This window comes from Vombatus ursinus, unplaced genomic scaffold (assembly GCF_900497805.2).
Source record: "Vombatus ursinus unplaced genomic scaffold, bare-nosed wombat genome assembly UNPS02014941.1, whole genome shotgun sequence".
Taxonomy (NCBI): domain Eukaryota; kingdom Metazoa; phylum Chordata; class Mammalia; order Diprotodontia; family Vombatidae; genus Vombatus; species Vombatus ursinus.
In genome coordinates this window covers 10,324,585-10,341,887 of record NW_020954719.1, presented here as the reverse complement: position 1 = coordinate 10,341,887, position 17,303 = coordinate 10,324,585, and the positions used below count along the sequence as shown (strand labels likewise).

Genomic DNA, 17,303 nt, shown 5'->3' with positions numbered 1-17,303 from the left:
GAAAGAAAGAAAGAAAGAAAGAAAGAAAGAAAGAAAGAAAGAAAGAAGGAAGGAAGGAAGGAAAGAAAGAAAGGGAGAAAGAAAGAATGAAAGAGAGAAAAAGAAAGAAAGAAAAAGAAAGAAGGAAGGAAGGACGGAAGGAAATGGAAAAAGGGAGAGAAAATGGAAGAGAGAGAGAATAAACATAAAGTGATGAGGGGGGACAACAGTGACAACTGGGGGGAATCAGGAAAGGACTCTTGAAACAGCTAACACTTGAGTTGAAATTCAAAGTGAAGTAGCGATTCCAATGGGGAGATCATTTCATGTATGGGAACAGACTATTCAGAGTCACAGATTTGGGAGATGGAATGTCACGTACGAAAAATAGCCAGGAGTTCATTTTGGCTTGACTATTAGGTACATGAAAGGGGACTGATATGAATACAAAGATAGACCAGGGCCAGACTGTGAAAGGCCTTAAATGACAAAGAATTTTGTATTTTATTCTAATGGTAATAGGGGGTCACTGAAGCTTCTTGAGCAGGGGAGCTATAAGGTCATATCTGTACTATAGGAAAATCACTTTGGTATCTGTGTGGAGGATAGATGAGAAAGAACAGAGACTGGATATGGGGAGACCAATTAAGAGATCATTGTAATAATTTAGGCTAGAGATGATGAGCTTAACTAACTTAACTAACTTAACTTAACTTAACTATCTTATAGTATGAGTGGAAAGAAGAGGACAGATTCAAAAGATATTGTGAAGGAAGGATTGACAAGACTTGGCAACTAATTAGATATGGAAGCTGGGAGAAATTGAAGAGCTAAAAATGGCTCATAGGTTATAAGGCTAGGTAACTTGAAGAATGGTGGTAATAGATGGAAAGGATGGGTTTGGGGGGAAATTAATTTTTGTTTTAGACATGTTGGGTTTGAGATTCTGATGGAACATCAAAGGAAATGTCTAGCAGGCAGCTTAGGAGAGAGATAGGTACATTTGGGGGTCATCTGCATAAAGGTGATAGTTAAATCCATGGTAGTTAATGAGATCACCAAGAGAAAGAAAAATTGGAGTGAAAAAAGAGGGTCCAAGAAAGAGCTGTGGGTTCACAATTATATGGTGGGACATTGATGATAATCTTATAAAGAAGACTAAAAATGACTGTCCAGAAAGGAAAAGAACCATGCCAGAGTAGTGTCATGAAAGCCCAAGCAAATCAAGGATTGGGTGGTTGATAGTGACACACTCCACACTCAAGAAAAAAAGAGAAGTTTTTTTTTAAAAAAAGGCCACTAGGTTTAACAATAAAGAGATTGACATTGGAGAAAGCAATTTTAGTTGAATGGTGGGAACAGAACCTATGTCAAGGGGTTAAGCAGTGAGTGTGAGGTGAGAAAGGGAAGACATCGAATGTAGACCCTTTTGTCTAGTTTGGCTATGAAAAGAAGGGGAAGGGGAGAGATGGTTAACACACTGAATGACAGAGTCCAGATCCAAAAAATCTTGACAGGCAAGAGCATTGAGCTCAGTCCAATAAGATGAAATATGATAGGGATAGATGCAAAATCTTACGCTTAGATTCAAAAAATCAACTTCACAAGCACCAAATGGGAGAGATGTAGTTAGATAGTTATTTGCCTGAAAAAAAATGCAGAGGTTTTAGCGGACTGGAAGCTCAGCGTGAATTAGCAATATGGTGTAGCAGCTGAAAAAGTTCATGCGATCTTGGGATGTATCAAGAGGCATGGCCCCCAGGGATAAGGAGGCAGTAGCTCTTCCAGGGGGAAGAAAGGACATCCTGCCACTGGACATGCACTCTCTCCTCCCACTCAGAATGCTTAGCTTCCTTCAAGACTCAGTTCAATCCCACCTTCCACACAAAGCATTTCCCGAGCCTCACTCCACCCCTAGCTCCCAGAGCTCCCCTTCCCAAAATAGCCTTGTAGTTACTTTGCATATTTTCCGTAGACACAAATTTCTGTATGTGCTTAGAATCTAAGTTCCTTCTGAAGGCATTGTTTCGTTTTTGTCTCTATACCTCCAGCAAGTAGAAAAATGACGCCTCGCACATAGTGTGCCCTTAATATATGCTTATTGCTTTACTGATTGATAGCTTGATGAGATGGTAAGCCCAAGCAAAGGTCATTTTAAGAACAGGGGAGATCTGAACATGTTTATAGGCAGCAGGGAAGGTGCCATTGATAACAGTCCACAGCTGAGGCAGAGAGAGGTTTCCACCAACCCCTTTTTATCCAGGCTTGCAGTACCGGTAGACAAGTCCCTTATGCTGACCCTGCTCTTGCACAGCCTTACAAGGTGTCTTCATGACCCTTCTCTCCAGTTCCCGTTTTCTTCTAGGTCAAACACCAGTTGAATGCAATTGTATTTTTGTTACTCTGGTTCCAACAAGGCTGGAATTTTGAGGAGTACAGTTTTTGCCAGAACAGCCCAACTGGCTTCTGTATATAACAAACATCTCATCTCTGACCTCCATGACTCTGCACAGGTTGAACTCCATGTCTAGAACGCTCTTCCCCCTTACTTATTCCTCTGAGAACCCTCAAGTCAATTCTAGGCTCAGTTTGGGTGCTATGTCCAACAAAAGGTAATGATTCCCACAGTTGTGAGTGCTTCTCCCCTCTCCTTCAAATTATTTTATATTTATTTTTTGTATGTATTTATAATAACTTTTCTGAATAGGGATTGTTTCCCCTCAGCAGAATGTAATCTCCTTGATGATAGAGACTTTTGTATGTTTCCTCTTAGTCTAGCACAATGCTGGGCACATAGTGGTGATCTAATAAATGTTTATTGAATTGAATGACCCCATACCACCTCTACAAAGGACTAATCACCCTTTTTCTGCTGTCCCTCCAAAAAAAAATTCTGGGCTTTGTAAATAAAGGGATGATAGTCTGAAAGCAACCATGAACCCTCACTTCCCAGTTAACTAGGGTGAGGAAGGTTGGGGGGGCAGTCATCCCTTCTCCCAGAGAACCAGGTCACAAACATTCTCTCTCTCTCTCTCTCTCTCTCTCTCTCTCTCTCTCTCTCTCTCTCCTCCCCCCTCTCGGTTTGAGAAAAAGAGGAAGAAAGGAAGCAAGCTTTTATTAAGTGCCTACTGTGTACCATATGCCAGGTTCTGTACTAAGCAATTTGCAAATATTATCTAATTTGATCTTCACAACAGTCTTAGGAGGCAGATGTTATTATTATTTTATAGTTTTGGAAACTGAGACAGTAACAGTTAAGTGACTTGCGCAGGGTCACACTGCTGGTGAGTGTTTGAGCCCAGATTTGAACTCAACTTTTCCTGACTCCAAGGCCGGAGTTCTATCATGCAATACCTAGCTGCCTAGAAAGTGTGCAGCAGTCAAATTCTCCTCATACCCTTTGGATAGGCCCCCAATGCCTTAGGAAAGGCCTCATTTGACCTCTTTCAGATAGATGGAAAATGCTGCTAACAGTATTACTGGAAAGGAGCTGAGGCATGAATAATCCAAACATTCTGGATATTTCAAAACAATGGATGATTCATAAATAACTATTATTTGGCTTTGGAATACAATCAGAAATAGTCAAATAGATCAGGAAATAATGAGTTCTCCATCACAAGAGGTCTTCTGAGACTGGATGACCACAATTAAGAGATGTTGTAGATAATAGGAGTCCTGTTCATTTACTTGTTGAATTAAATGACTTCTATGGTCTTCTTCAGTTCTAAGATTCTATCATAGATATACTTAAATACACTCACTCTCTTCCACCTCCTTAGCACTTTATCCTGGTTATCACTGGGATATCAGCAGCCCAGGATCTAGCTGAATGGTAGAGGGAAGAATACTAAAGATAATTTCAAAAGAGGTAATTTTTTAATGGATAATCAGGAGCAAACTCTCAGTCCAATTGATGGCAAAAAAAGCACAGGACTCTTCGCCTCTCAGTAAAGAAATTATGTTATGCCTATATTAGATTGTTTGCCATCTTGGGAAGGGGACGGAAGAGAGAGGGCAGGAGAGAGAAAAATTTGGAACTCAAAATCTTACAAAAAATGAATGCTGAAAATCATCTTTACACGGAATTGGAAAAAATAAAATACTACTTAAAAATTAAAAAAAAAGAAATTGTGATAAGCATAAATTTTTCCATCCTTTAAAGAGATGAGCTTCAAAATGAGTAAGAAAAGAAAGGCTGAAGACAGGGCATAAGAGAATGAGAGATTTGACTGAACTGGAAGCCTCCTTAGAACTCTGAAAATCAGTCATCTCCCGGCCTGGCTAAGTCATGTTTTAAGGTATATGTTCAACAATGTTTTTTGGGGTCTCACTGTATGTAGAACTCTTTCCTGGACACTGCAGGGGAGGAAGGCACACAGGAGAATTGGAAGCCTCTCCAACTCTGGGGAACCCCTAATCCAATAGAGGAAACAGGACACACTGAAAGGTGAAGAACATTAACAGAGTAAATGGCAATCAAATGCAAAAATCAAGCAGAGGTGACCATGAGTTTTGAGGGGCTGCTGAGTGATTAGTCTTGTGTCATTTGATGGGCTTTCTCCCCTTCCAAGTCAGAGAGGTTTGTCAGGGAAGGCTTCCTGGAGGAGTCTGGCACTGTGTTTTTAGATATAAGGGGGAAATAGGGCTTGGAAGAGGGCTTCCTAAATGAATAAGAATCTATGATAAAAGTCAGAGGTGAGCAGAGGGTATAAGGCCTTTGCACTGGATTAGGAATCCATGAACCCAGAAAGAGTGAAGGGTCTGGGTAAGTAAGACAAAGAAAGGGAGAGAGGCAGTGGCTACAATTTTTGGAGAGGTTTTGCAGCACCCCTCCCCACACTCCTCATACCTCTATTGTAGCCAATGTAGCCACTGGAGACCACTAAGCTTTAGTCAGAAAAATTTCCCATCACTGAGGGTGGAAAGGGTCATGGATACACCCACATCTGAATTATAGCCAAAGATCTTCATACTGGCCACATAGGGGCTGCCAGGGCTTTGCCATTGCTCTAACTCTAAGACATGACTGCTGAGCCCAAAAGTCCAACTGCTGAAACATGGCAGTTAGAGGTTGGGCTTTGGGGAGGGGAATGTGGCTAGGTCCACGTTGTGAGGAAGCAAGAATGGTAAGCATTATTACAGTCAGAAGTAGCACTTGGGCTTTTAAAGAAGGAACGTCAAGGCCTAGCCCATGGATGAATCAGGCTGTGAGGTCCTGGGCCTCTTAGAGACCAACTGGGGAGCCCCCTTCTTCTCCTACCACATACATCCAACGAATCAGTTAGGTAGTCACAGGATAGGGGAATCCCCATTGAGCCAATGGGGGGGGGGGATGGATGAGGACTGAAGGCCACAGGTGGGGAACCTCAGGCAAAGAACCCTGACTCAGAAACCTTCCCCTCCCCCCTTCCTCCCACAAACACCAGCAGCAGCGGCACCACCACCACTCAATCAAGCTATAAACTTCCCAACAAAAGCTGAGGCCACTGTAATAGCCAGGGATGGGCCCACCCCACCCTCAGTCACTGTTTTACACTTTGGCCAAAGGAGGAATCATGACCACAAAAGGAGGAGCCTCAAAGTAAATCCTGCTTCATTTTCCCCAAGATAAACAATGTTCCTTTTAGGGTCACTGAGCCAGGAAGCACATCTGACCCTGGGTGCAGGAGTCTTCTTCTTCTCCTATTCTCCCCCAAGGCTGCTCTTCTCTCCCCACCTATTCCACAGTGGACAGCTGGACTTGGAATCAGGAAGCTTTGATCTGAATCCCAGCTATGACATTTACTAGTTAGATGCCCAGGGGCAGGTCCTGTCATCTCTCTGGGCCTCAGTTTCCTTATCTGTAAAATGAGAGAGTTGAACTAGATGGCCTCTGAAATCCATTCCAGCTCTAAATCTATGGTCCTATGACTTTTACTGCCTACTTCACTTCTTCAAGGAAAACTAACAAAAGAATGTGGAAATGTGGGCTATTATAACCCCCTTGACCCTTGGGTTTATAGGATCACAGATTGGATTATCTCATCATTCAACAACTCAGTTGACAGCTCCCAAGCTAGGAAATCAATGACAGTGACAGCTGGGAAATCAATGACAATGACTTCTTCCAAATTTGTTGAATAATAAATAAGAACCATTTTGGCCCAAAGGAGAAAATCTTACAAGAAAGTTTTTGCTTAGGAGCAATTATTAGTAGCTATATGTATTTACTGAATTAGTAGCAAGATGTATTTATAGAATAGTAATGCTTTCAGAGTAAAATGGAAAGGAGAAAGGTGGAGAGAGGGAATAGCCAGTGAGTGAACATATACCAAAAAGAAAGAAAATGTCTTCTGGAATTGGGGTCAGAAAAGTTGGGTTTGGACCATCATTCTGCCCTGGCTAGCTGTGTGATTTATTTGCCTATCTGAACCTAATCTATAAAAAGAGGGAAGGAGGGAGTAAGCCCTCCCCTGCCTATCTAGCAGGACTGTTGTGACTATTCAATGAGATAATGAATATAAAACAGTTTAGAACCATAAAGTCTATAAAAATGTTCACCATAGATTTGCTGAGCTATAAAAGGACTGAACTATACACAACAGCTCTAAATGTGATCCCCTGATTGTTTGATTGATTGATTGATTGATTACAATTGAAGGAAACATTCTGAGAAATGATTGGGAGTACTTTGGAGCAAATGTCTTTTTTTGAGAAAATGTAAGCACTTTTGATAATGAAATTTCTCTAAAGTCCTGAAATCCTGGAATAAGGGACATGGAACAGTGTATTTGTACCCAGAAGACTAGGTTTCAAGGAAAGATTCAAAGTAAGCTTTCTTCTTAGTCTAGAATAATGTTTGGATTTGATTAAATAGTCACTGAGAATAGTTGATGTTTACTGGGAAATGAATGAAATAAATGAATGAATGAAAAAAACATATATTAAGCATTTACTGTGTACAAAGCATCATGTCAAGCATTTTGGATACAAGTGAATGAGATGTCTCCTGCCCTCAAGGAGCTCACATTCTAATAGTAGGAGGTAATAATACATATAGGAGATTTCAACTCCAAGTGGATGGTAATGCATTTTCTTTAAGGGTATTTCCATTGATAAAATCTTTGATGGTACCAAGTACTTTGATGGTAAACACTTTGTTTCCTGGGTCTTCAGTAGATGTGGCTACTTCAAAGAGGAAGGTGGGATACAGTATCAGTAGAGTCTTCCATGCCTGGAATGCTCTCCCTCTTCATCTCCACCTACTAGATTCCCTGGCTCCCTTCAAGTCCCAACTAAAATCTCATCTTCTATAGGAAGCCTTTCCCAACCCCTCTTAGTTCTAGTTCCTTCCTTGTCTTCTTCATTTCCTATTTATCCTGTATATAGCTAGTTCACATATATTTGCTTGCTCATTGTCTCCCCCATTAGATTGTGAGCTCCTTGAGGGCAGGGACTTTCTTTTGCTTTTTACTTACTGCCTGGCACATAGTGCTTAATGAATGACTTATTGACTGAACTGCCAAGTCATATTTCCACAAGAATTGCTCCCCTGGAAGATGGCTTCAGAGGATGGCCTAAATGGAGGGCCAGTGGTCTGGGTGGGGCTAGTGGTGGTGGTGCTGGTGGTACTGGAGGTAGTGAGAGCCAAACCAGAAGCAGAGTGATCTGGGGGGTGATGCTACTGTTCCCAGGGCTTATGGCTTAAATTTGTATTTAACACTTATATTTCTTTAAAGTTTGCTCTTAATTGGTTTTTTTCTTTCAAATTATTAGGGAAATGTTAGTACTAAATGATTAGATAATAGTTATGCTTATTATTTAAATAGTTTCATTGTATCTTGGAGGTTACCTTGGTTGTCAACTGACCCTTGTCACAGAAGCCATTCACTGTGCGGTGGCAGGGTTGTAATTTTGAATTGGTTGGGAGAGTATCTGCACTGACAAAAGCATGGGTCCTTGAAGTATTGAAACACTTTAATAAGGATTGGTAGAAAGAATTGAGTTGACTGAAGTATGTGTGACTCAATTATCCAAGCCACCAAAGTTCACATGTCAGCAGCTACCTGAATTGCAAGCACAGTTCAGGGGAAATGAATAGACTCTAAAATGCCAATCTGGCACCTCCAAACCTATAAAATGATGGCAAATGTCACCCTCCCTCAACCACCAGATGACCCACATTAATTCTTATTCTTAACTTCCCATCTTGACAATCTATTTTCCCAAATGCACCCCCAACTAGTATGTCCCTCTCCAGGTTCCAGTTTCTTTCTCCTTCCATCATTCCCATCACCCACAGAATCCCCTCCACTCTTTTGTTATGGCTCTGAGCTTCCCATCACCTTTGCCCTCAAAGAGTCAAAGATGTCCTAAGCCAGCAGGGAGTAACCACAGCCTTAAAATACTTAGGTTTCCCTCCCTACCTAGAGACATTCAATGGTTTGAGCTCAGCCTAAACTTTGAAATAGCCAAGAGAATGTTGGGGCTCAACCTATCCTTTCTCCTGATTGGTCCTCTTATCTCTGGCCACACCCATAACTCTTCTGGTTCCCCTTACCATTCAAAGTCTAGACAGCCCCCTGCCCCTCCCCAATTGCTTTAGGATCTCCCAAACCCTAGGATCTCTCCTCCTCTACCAAGACTGGAATAGAGGGTCTCCCCGCCTCCCCCTCATTCATCTGCGCACCCTCCTCTGAAGCATGGCCAGCCTCCTATGCTGCCCCTAGTATTCCTGCTCTCCGAAGTGCAAGGCAATGACTGGGTGTGGGGAAGCACTTTGAAGATGAAACATGCCGAGTATTTATTTGCACCTGGTTGTGGTGCCTGGGTGGGTCCCACACACTCGAGCAAGAGCGGTGGAGCTAACCGCCCAAGCTCATAAAGGACCAAATTGTCCCATCACCACATGCATTACCAAGCCTTGGGTGGGGGAATATATAGGGAGCTCAGGAGCTGAGGAGGCCACTCAGATTGATCCCTGGGATCCCCGGGATCTCCAAATCTCTCCAGCTCTTTTCTCCTTTCCCTTCAGCATTTTGTAGCCCTACAGTTTCCAAGCACCATGACCTGCAGATCAGGATTTGGGGGCTGGGTGTTTAACTGCATCCCAGACTACAGGCTCCATCCTGGCTGCTGGTGCATTGGGGCTGCTCCCTCCTGAGGAGTGTCCTGCTACAGGGGACTAGCTGGTTTTGGCAGCCGCAGCATCTGTGAGGGCTACAGGGCGGACTCCTGCAGCTGGAGCTTCGGCTACTGCTCTGGGGGAGAGTGAGGGCCCAGCCCCTCTTGCATCACCACTGTGTCTGTCAATGAGAACCTTCTGTCTCCCCTCAACCTGGAGATCGACCCCAACACCCAGTGCATGAAGCATGAGGAGGAGCAGATTAAGTGTCTCAATAGCAAGTTTGCCGCCTTCATTAACAAAGGTCAGTTTCAATGCTTTCTGACCAGTTCCTGAGTTTTGCCCAGCCAATACGTGCAGAGGCATGTCTTCCAGAGGGAGGAGGAAGAGGCCTGGGCCTTATCCTATGGGAATGCCTATTCTGATGGGAAAGATAGGACACACACACCTACGACACAGAAAGGCACAGGGAAAATCCATGAGAATTTAGTGCTAAGGGGGCACAGGTAGAAGAAAACCACTGAGAAGGTTTGTTAGGAGCTTGGGAAAACTGGGGGAAATGGGGCTCCTGCCTAAAGGCCCAAATAAAAGGGCAGTTCAGGGCAATGTCACTTTCTAAACAATAACAGAAGAAGATAAGTAGATAGATCAGGGAGGGTAGGAAAGCCTGGTGTTCACCCTCTTTCCTAACCCTAGTGGTTGATATACCAGCAGCATCAAGCCTTGGAAGTCTCACCTTCCTGGAATCCCCTCCAAATAAGTTGATTCCAGAACTTTTGTCCTTCCCTGGGAAAGGCTGTTCCATTTAGAACAGGCATGTGTCAACTTCTGTCCTCAGAATGAAGGTTAGGAGCCTTTGGATAGAGCTGGTCTCACCAGCGACAGCCTTTGAAATTTTACCTGGTTTGGAACCTCACTCCTCTAACCTATACAATAAGAATGAGGATTAGACCAGGGGTTCTAAATCTGGGGCCTATGAACTTATGGTAGGTGGACAGATAGATGATAGATGAATAAATAGAGACATATACATACTTACAGCTATGTAGATATATGTGTATATGTGTGTATAAGTATCTGTATGTATACATACATACATACTTATATGTGCAGATATAAAACCATTTCAAATATGTTTTCCTTTTTACTTCTATTTGTTTCATTTTATGCTTTTAAGACCATTATTCTGAGAAGGGATCCATAGATTTTACTAGTCTACTAAAGGGTTTTGGGACACAAAAACAGACATCTGGGCTAAAGGACCTCCCAGGTCCCATCCAGGTTTAAATCTTGTTACACTAACTAGAGCAGACTGACTTTCCTATCTTCTTCACTGACCTTTCCTCCAGGTTGGAATGTCCAGATGTTCAGTTGCTTGTTAAATACCTTTTAGATAATGAAACAGATCCTATCTTTGGCCGGCAGCCCTCTGAATTACAAGATTCATTTGTTCTTCGATCATCTGTGACAGAACTTTAGCTGACACCCCAGATCAGAGAGGTCAGATGGTCAATTGGGTACTCTTTGAATTGGACAGGGCAGATGTTGCTATGCCTCCTCCAGACAGCCTTCGCTCCCTTGTGAGTTCTGAGATCCTAGGTCGGAATTGTTACCCCATACGTACCTTTAGAAAAGAGAAATAACTATCCTGGGAACTACCCTGACCATTCATCTTCCTCCCTGGGCTATAGGTGTGGTTCCTGGAATAATACAAAAAGCTTCTGGAGACCAAGAGGCAATTCTACCAGAATATGATATTCAACAAGAGTGACTTGGAGACCATGTTGTAGGAGTACATCAGCTACCTGAAGCTAAAACTGGAGAGCATGGAGGCCCAGAGTGATCATCTGTCCTCTGAGCTCAACCACATGCAAGAGTTGACAGGGGATTACAAGAAGAAGTGAGTGCTGGGGATGGGGGAACTGTGACGTCTAACATGAATGTTCCCCAAAATCAGGCTGGCTATATGTAAATACTTGCCTGCCTGCTCATATTAGACCAGGGGTCATGGAAGCCAGGAAACTTGGAAAGAATTCCCTAATTGTGCCTTTCTGCCCCTGAGTACTTCTCAGGGGAATAGAAACGCCACAGCCCTTTGTGATGTGGTAGCCACGGTCTACCAGGGGTGGGTTACTTGTGGCCTTCTAGGTCCTTGGGTGAGGCCCTTTGAGTCCAAGTTTTACAAAACAAATCCTTTTATTAAGAGGATTTGTTCTGTTAAGTTTGGATTCAGTCAAAGGGCTGCACTTGAGGACCTAGAGGGCCGCATGTGGCCTAGAGGTCGCAGGTTTCCCAGCCCTGGTCTAGACAGACAGAAAGCTGTTAACCTGAGGCTAAAGTTCCTATTTAAGAATTGTCCAGACCTACTTCTCTCTATCCCTGTCCCTGTCTGTCTCTCTCTGCCTCTCAATTTCTCTTTCTCTATCTCTTTCTGTCTCAGCTCTCTCTACCCCAAACTGCTTGTGATTCCTAATGGAGGGGCTAGTCAAGGATCTTCGCCCCAGGCTCAATGAGCCTGGATGAGCCACCCTACTTCCAAATTGCTAGTAGTGAAGGAAAGTGGAAGCCAAAATGAAAGGCCCTGGTTTATTTGGGGATATCTATTATACAGATTCCCTGTAACGTGAGTAACTCAAGGGAGCTACGCTAAATACTAAACAGATTCAGACTCCCAGTGGAGGAAAGGGGAGCCTCCTTTTTGTAAAGCTGAGTACCCAGTTCTTCCAACCCTGACCTAGTTTCCAGGGTAAGAGCCTGGCCCACTTTGGAGAAATTTTCTCATTCTGGGCCCTCACCTTCCTCCCATTGAGAAATATCTGCTTTGGAGAAAGGAGGAAAATCTAGCAATGTCTTCTCCCCTGATCTTGTGGTAAGTTTGAGGAGGAGGCAGCCCTCAGGGCCAAAACTAAATAGGAATCTGTGGTTCTGAAAAAGGGAGCGCCCATCTCCCCAGCCATATGCGACTTGAGTTACTCCCGATGGGATCAGTAAAGAAACCTAAAGGAGGAAGATACCGGGAGTTCCTGCCTTTTAGAAGCCCCAAGTCAGAGACATTGGGACATAAACTCTGAACACAGATTGGAAAACAGAAAAAAGCAGAAACTAGGAAGACCCAGATAGTTGTGATATGAATGGGGGCAATGGAATTATAAGTGGATCCAAGAAGGCTTCCATGAAGTAAGGAAATAGGTAGATGGATACATACATATATCCATACACATGCATACATACATACACACACATACACACATACATACATATACATATACATACACAGATACATACATACATATGCATACATATACATGCATACATACATTGAGAGACAGACAGAGAAGAATTGTAAGGAGGATTGAAACAGATGGAGAAATGGGGAATGGAAATTGACACATTTCGGCCTTCAACTTGACATTCAATCAAGAATTTAAGCATATTCCAGAGGAACACTTTTCTCTGGAATGATGTGTATGCATTCTGGGACTTGAATTTTTTAGTACATTGTAGACTGCTAAACTTGAAGAAAGAGGGGGAGGTCCTTATATGATATTTTAAGGGTCTGATTTCTAAGAAGACTGCAAAATAAAGACACAACGGACTCAGATTAGAATATAGACCGTAGTATGATCCATGAATCTGGTATATAGAATTGCTAGAGGCAGAGGGATGGATGAGATGGCCTTCCCCTGGGCTGCTCTTTGAACCTGATTGTGTGATTCTCTGTTGTCCCTACAGGGAATGGATTATGATTATCTTGAGGAATCAGATCTGGAGGCTGATGATGAAGCCCCGATGGCAGATATCAGGTTCCATGAGAAACTATATGAAGAGGTAAGGGAGAGGATCTTATAAAGAGAGAAGGAAAGGTTGGGAGGGCAGAAAAGGAGTTGATAGTGACCATGAGAAAGGTCAATTTCTGCCATCTCAGCTAGACAAAAAGCCAAAGGTATGCAGGGAACATGAGATATAGTGGAAAGAGGACTGGACTAGAATTCTAGTCATCACATTTTACTAGCTGTGTGATAACTTGGGTAACTTATCTCACTTCTGGGCCTCAGTTTCCTCATTCATAAAATTGGGAGAGGGGAGGAATTAGATGGTTGCTAGGGTCTCTTCCAGCATTGAATCCTATGATTCTGTGATCTGAGACATCCCTGGAAATCCACCAAAGGTCAGACACTACCAACTGACCCAGCCAAAACCAAAGAAAAAGAATGCTCCCTAGTCATGTTGAATGATTCCACCTAATCCTCTCTCCATGCTGAAAAATGAAAGAAACCATTATATATTCTCAGTGATCCAGAAAGAAGAGCGGTATCCAGGTCCTTTAACCCCCTCAATCCCTTCCACAAAGGAAAAATGAAAAGGAACAAGCTACCAATGGGAAGGGATGATGCTCTGTGGAAGCAGTTGATAGGGAAGTCTGAGAACTCCTGTATTTTCTGTAGTTTAGATTATCCATGTACCCTCAGCAAGGGAGAAAGTCTCCACTTGTTTGACCCTAGGACCACCTTGGATAAAATTTACAAGATGCAGAGCTGTCACTGGTCTAGACCTATGAGGGCTGGGAACATGAAATCAAGGTGAGGCAGACCCTGGATAATGTCAGGGAAACCCTCAAAGCACCTTCCTCTCCAGCATTCTCAGATAGCTGGAGGAGTATTCACCCATTGCTAAGGATGCTCAGTAGTGATGCAGTGAAAAGAACCATGGATTTGGAGTCAGAGGACTTGGGTTCAAATTCTGGCTCTGACTCTGGGAGTGCTGGACCTGGAAGCAGAAGACTTTGGTTCAAGTCATGGCTTGCAGTCATGGCTTGCTTACTTACTTCACTTCACTTCATGTCTCTAGGCTAGAACTGTTAAATGAAGGGATAGGACTAGATGATTTTGAAGATCTGTCTCTTCAATTTCTAAAATCTAGGTTCCTATGCTATACAAGGTGAAGGGATTATTTTAAGGTCCCTTCCATCTCTAAATCCTTTGATCCGATCATTAATTAGGCCTGGCAGCACCCCTGTGTAGCCCACAAGCCCAGGGGGCCAGACTCTGACCATGTATCTGGGATCCTTCCCTTTATCCAACAGGAGATCTGAATCCTTGAAAGCCAAATCTGAGACACTTATGTCATGGTGAAAATCGAGAGCTCAACAAGGACTGTATCATTACAGAGATCAAGGCTCAGTACAATGACATCACCAGCCACAGCTGAGCTGAGGCTGAGTCCTGGTACTATAGCCAAGTGAGTGGGTCCAATTCCCTCAATTCCTAGGAACTGATCAGGGAAGCCTTCTCCCTCAGAAGACTCTAATCCCAAAATAGTTGCAGAGTATCCCTCCCTGAGGATATTTCAGGGGGAGAAGATGGCTTTTGGGCTGAGGTGTCACAGAAGCAAAGGGATGAACCACTCATGTGGCCCTGTGTGTGTCACTAATCCTGCTTCTTTGTTTCTTGCAGTTTGAGGAGATGAAGGCCACAGTGATCCGCCATGGGGAGAGTCTATGTAGGACCTAGGAGATCACCAAGCTGAACTGCATGATCCAGCATGAAAAAGCCAAGTGTCAGGTACAAGACCCTGGGGATTTATTGATGCCATGGACATCAGACAGAAGGCACCTTTGATTGGTATTCAACACAATGGAACTCCAATTTCTACCCTACCCTCAATTACCCACCTCTGGATTTGAATTGTTAAAAAAAAATTAAAGGTTGGACTAAATGAGCTTATATGTGATCTATTAATTCTCCAGGGATATACCCACCCCACACACACACACCCAAGGCTCTCTGGTGCATTCTCAGAGGATGCTAAGCCTTGTTATTATTCCACAAAACACAAATCAGAATTAATCAGGGCTGTCTGGGTTCTAAAGACTGGAGTTTTGAAAAGACTGGAGGTTTGAAATAGTTCGCCCATTTGGGATCCTTTCTCGTCCATTGGCATGAAGGATTCGGAGAGATTCAAGGATTTAGAAAGGAGAGTGTAAGTTTCTATAGTAAGACAGCAAAAGATGTATGCCCAAGTCCTTTCTGTCTCCCAAATATATTTCCTCTTGTCCTCTGGCTATCATTCCCTACTCACTTCCCCACTAGACAAACCAACGGCACCCATACCTGAGCTCTGGTATGGGAAAGTATAAAGGGAACCAGATGAAAGGAGATAGAACTTCTTAGACCAAGGATACAGGCCACAAAGAGCACAACACTTTCTCCTCCTCCCCAATTCCTATGCCCCTAGAATTCCAAGCTGGAGGCTGTTGTGTCCCAATCTGAACAACCCTCAATGATGCCCACTGTGAGCTGGCTGAGCTGGAGGGTGCCCTACAGAAGGCCAAGCAGGACATGGCATGTCTACTGAAGGAATACCAGAAAGTCATGAACTCCAAGCTGGGGTTGGACATTGAGACTGCCACCTATGAACAGCTGCTGGAAAGTGATGAACACAGGCAGGACCCTTCTGCTCCCATACTCCACCTCAGCCTAAACCACATATATAGATTTCAAATTTCATCCTTTATACACCAGCACCTATTGCCCCAAGACATTCAATTATGATGATGGTCAGTGCCTGATTTTGTTTAAGGTTGGTTCCTCAAGGGGCAACGATGATTTACCCCATTCCACATATAGAAAAACTGAGTCTCAGAAGTTGTGACTGTCCCAAGGATGCTCAGTGAGTGAGTCAGGAAAGGAGTTGAGAAGGGAAACTTGAGGTCCCAACTCCAAGTGACCGAGTGATAGGGAATTATTGCTTGGAGATAGATTCTGACAGGTAGCCAGACACTTATATATCAAGCTCTCACTTCACCCAGGTACAGAGAGCAAATACTGCCCCAGAGCAGAGGCCAACTGGGTTGGGAGGCAGGGATGTTGAGGGAGCAGAGAGGAATCTTCCTCTTTGTATCATTTTAAGATTACAGTTAGTTGTACCATAAACCCCCAGTTAGTAGCAGCTGTGCCATAAAAATCCAGCCCTACAGTCCCTTGGTCCAACCTACCAGGTGTGGGTGCAGCCTGCTGGGAAATTTCTTTTTCAAGCCTGGTCCCCCAGGCACCTTTGTCCAAGGCCCCAAGGGGAGCTGATACTAATCTCCAATATTGTCCTTTTCTCCTCCCTCTACCTATGTGACGGTGTCAGTGCTGTGAATGTCTGTAAGTAATCAAAGCCCTAAAAGGAGAAATTCAAGTCCAGCAGCAGGGAAGGTCTTCCTTCATGGGAGAATGGGAAAACCCACAAGTAAGATACTGACATCTCAACAGGAGGAATTGAAGTTAGCTCTTGAAAAGAATTTTCTAGCCTTGAGGTGAAGGGACCCTAGAACAGGAGAGGCCCCTGATAAACTACTTAAGCTAGGGGGAAGGGCTTTCTGATGACGACCTTCTTTAGTGCAGTGCCTGACACATAGTAGGTGCTTAATGTTTATTGATTGATTGCATGAATGTTAGAGTTGGAATAAACCTTAGAGGTCACTGAGTCCAATCCCTTGCATTTTAGACATAAGGAAAAATGAGGCTTAGGGAGATGGGGAGTGAGTGGCAGAGCTGAGATTCAAGGAGTCTTCATTGTTCTTTTCTATCACACTCTTCCTGCCCATTGGTCTCTGGATCTCTCTTACTGCCTAGCATCGTGCTCTGTGCATAGTGGGCGCTCGAGACATATTAAACAGGAGAGTCAATCGACTCCACAGGGATCTTGGTAGTCTTTTTATTTTCCTTTTCCCCTCTCAGACGTCAGCAGCTCCAGAGACGGAGGGCTCTGCGGGCCCTGAACCACAGGATGTCAGGGACCTAGCCTCTGTCCGACATCTCTCAGGCCTGGCAGGTGTGCGGAACCTTTGCACAATCACTTGATTTGCATTTTGAAACTCTTTCCAGTTCTGACTTCTGTGAAGCATGAAGCTCCTCCGAGACTCCAGCCTCTCTTAGGCTGGCAAAGGATGCCCAGGGGAAGCAATGCCTATCTGGAAGTCCCAGTGGTAAAGAGAGGCTTAGCTGCCCAGAGTTCAGGGCCCGATGCTAAGCCGGCTAACTTCCACCCTTCCCCACTCCAATCCCATCCCATTTCTTCCCATTTTTTTCTGTCTTAGATATCTTTTTCTCAATCTGTTTCCAATAAATTAATGTAGCCACTCACAGCCACTGTCTGTATCCTTATTCACTGGGACCAGGATGGGCAAAGTCTCTTTTATGCTAAATCTGGAACAAGATTAGATTCTTCACTC

The 17,303-nt window shown here is 43.7% G+C and overlaps 1 pseudogene; it reads left to right on the top strand.

The window, feature by feature from the left end:
- The first annotated feature begins 9,025 nt into the window (after positions 1-9,025).
- LOC114029717 lies at positions 9,026-16,850 on the top strand (annotated as a pseudogene).
- Positions 16,851-17,303: the final 453 nt, after the last annotated feature.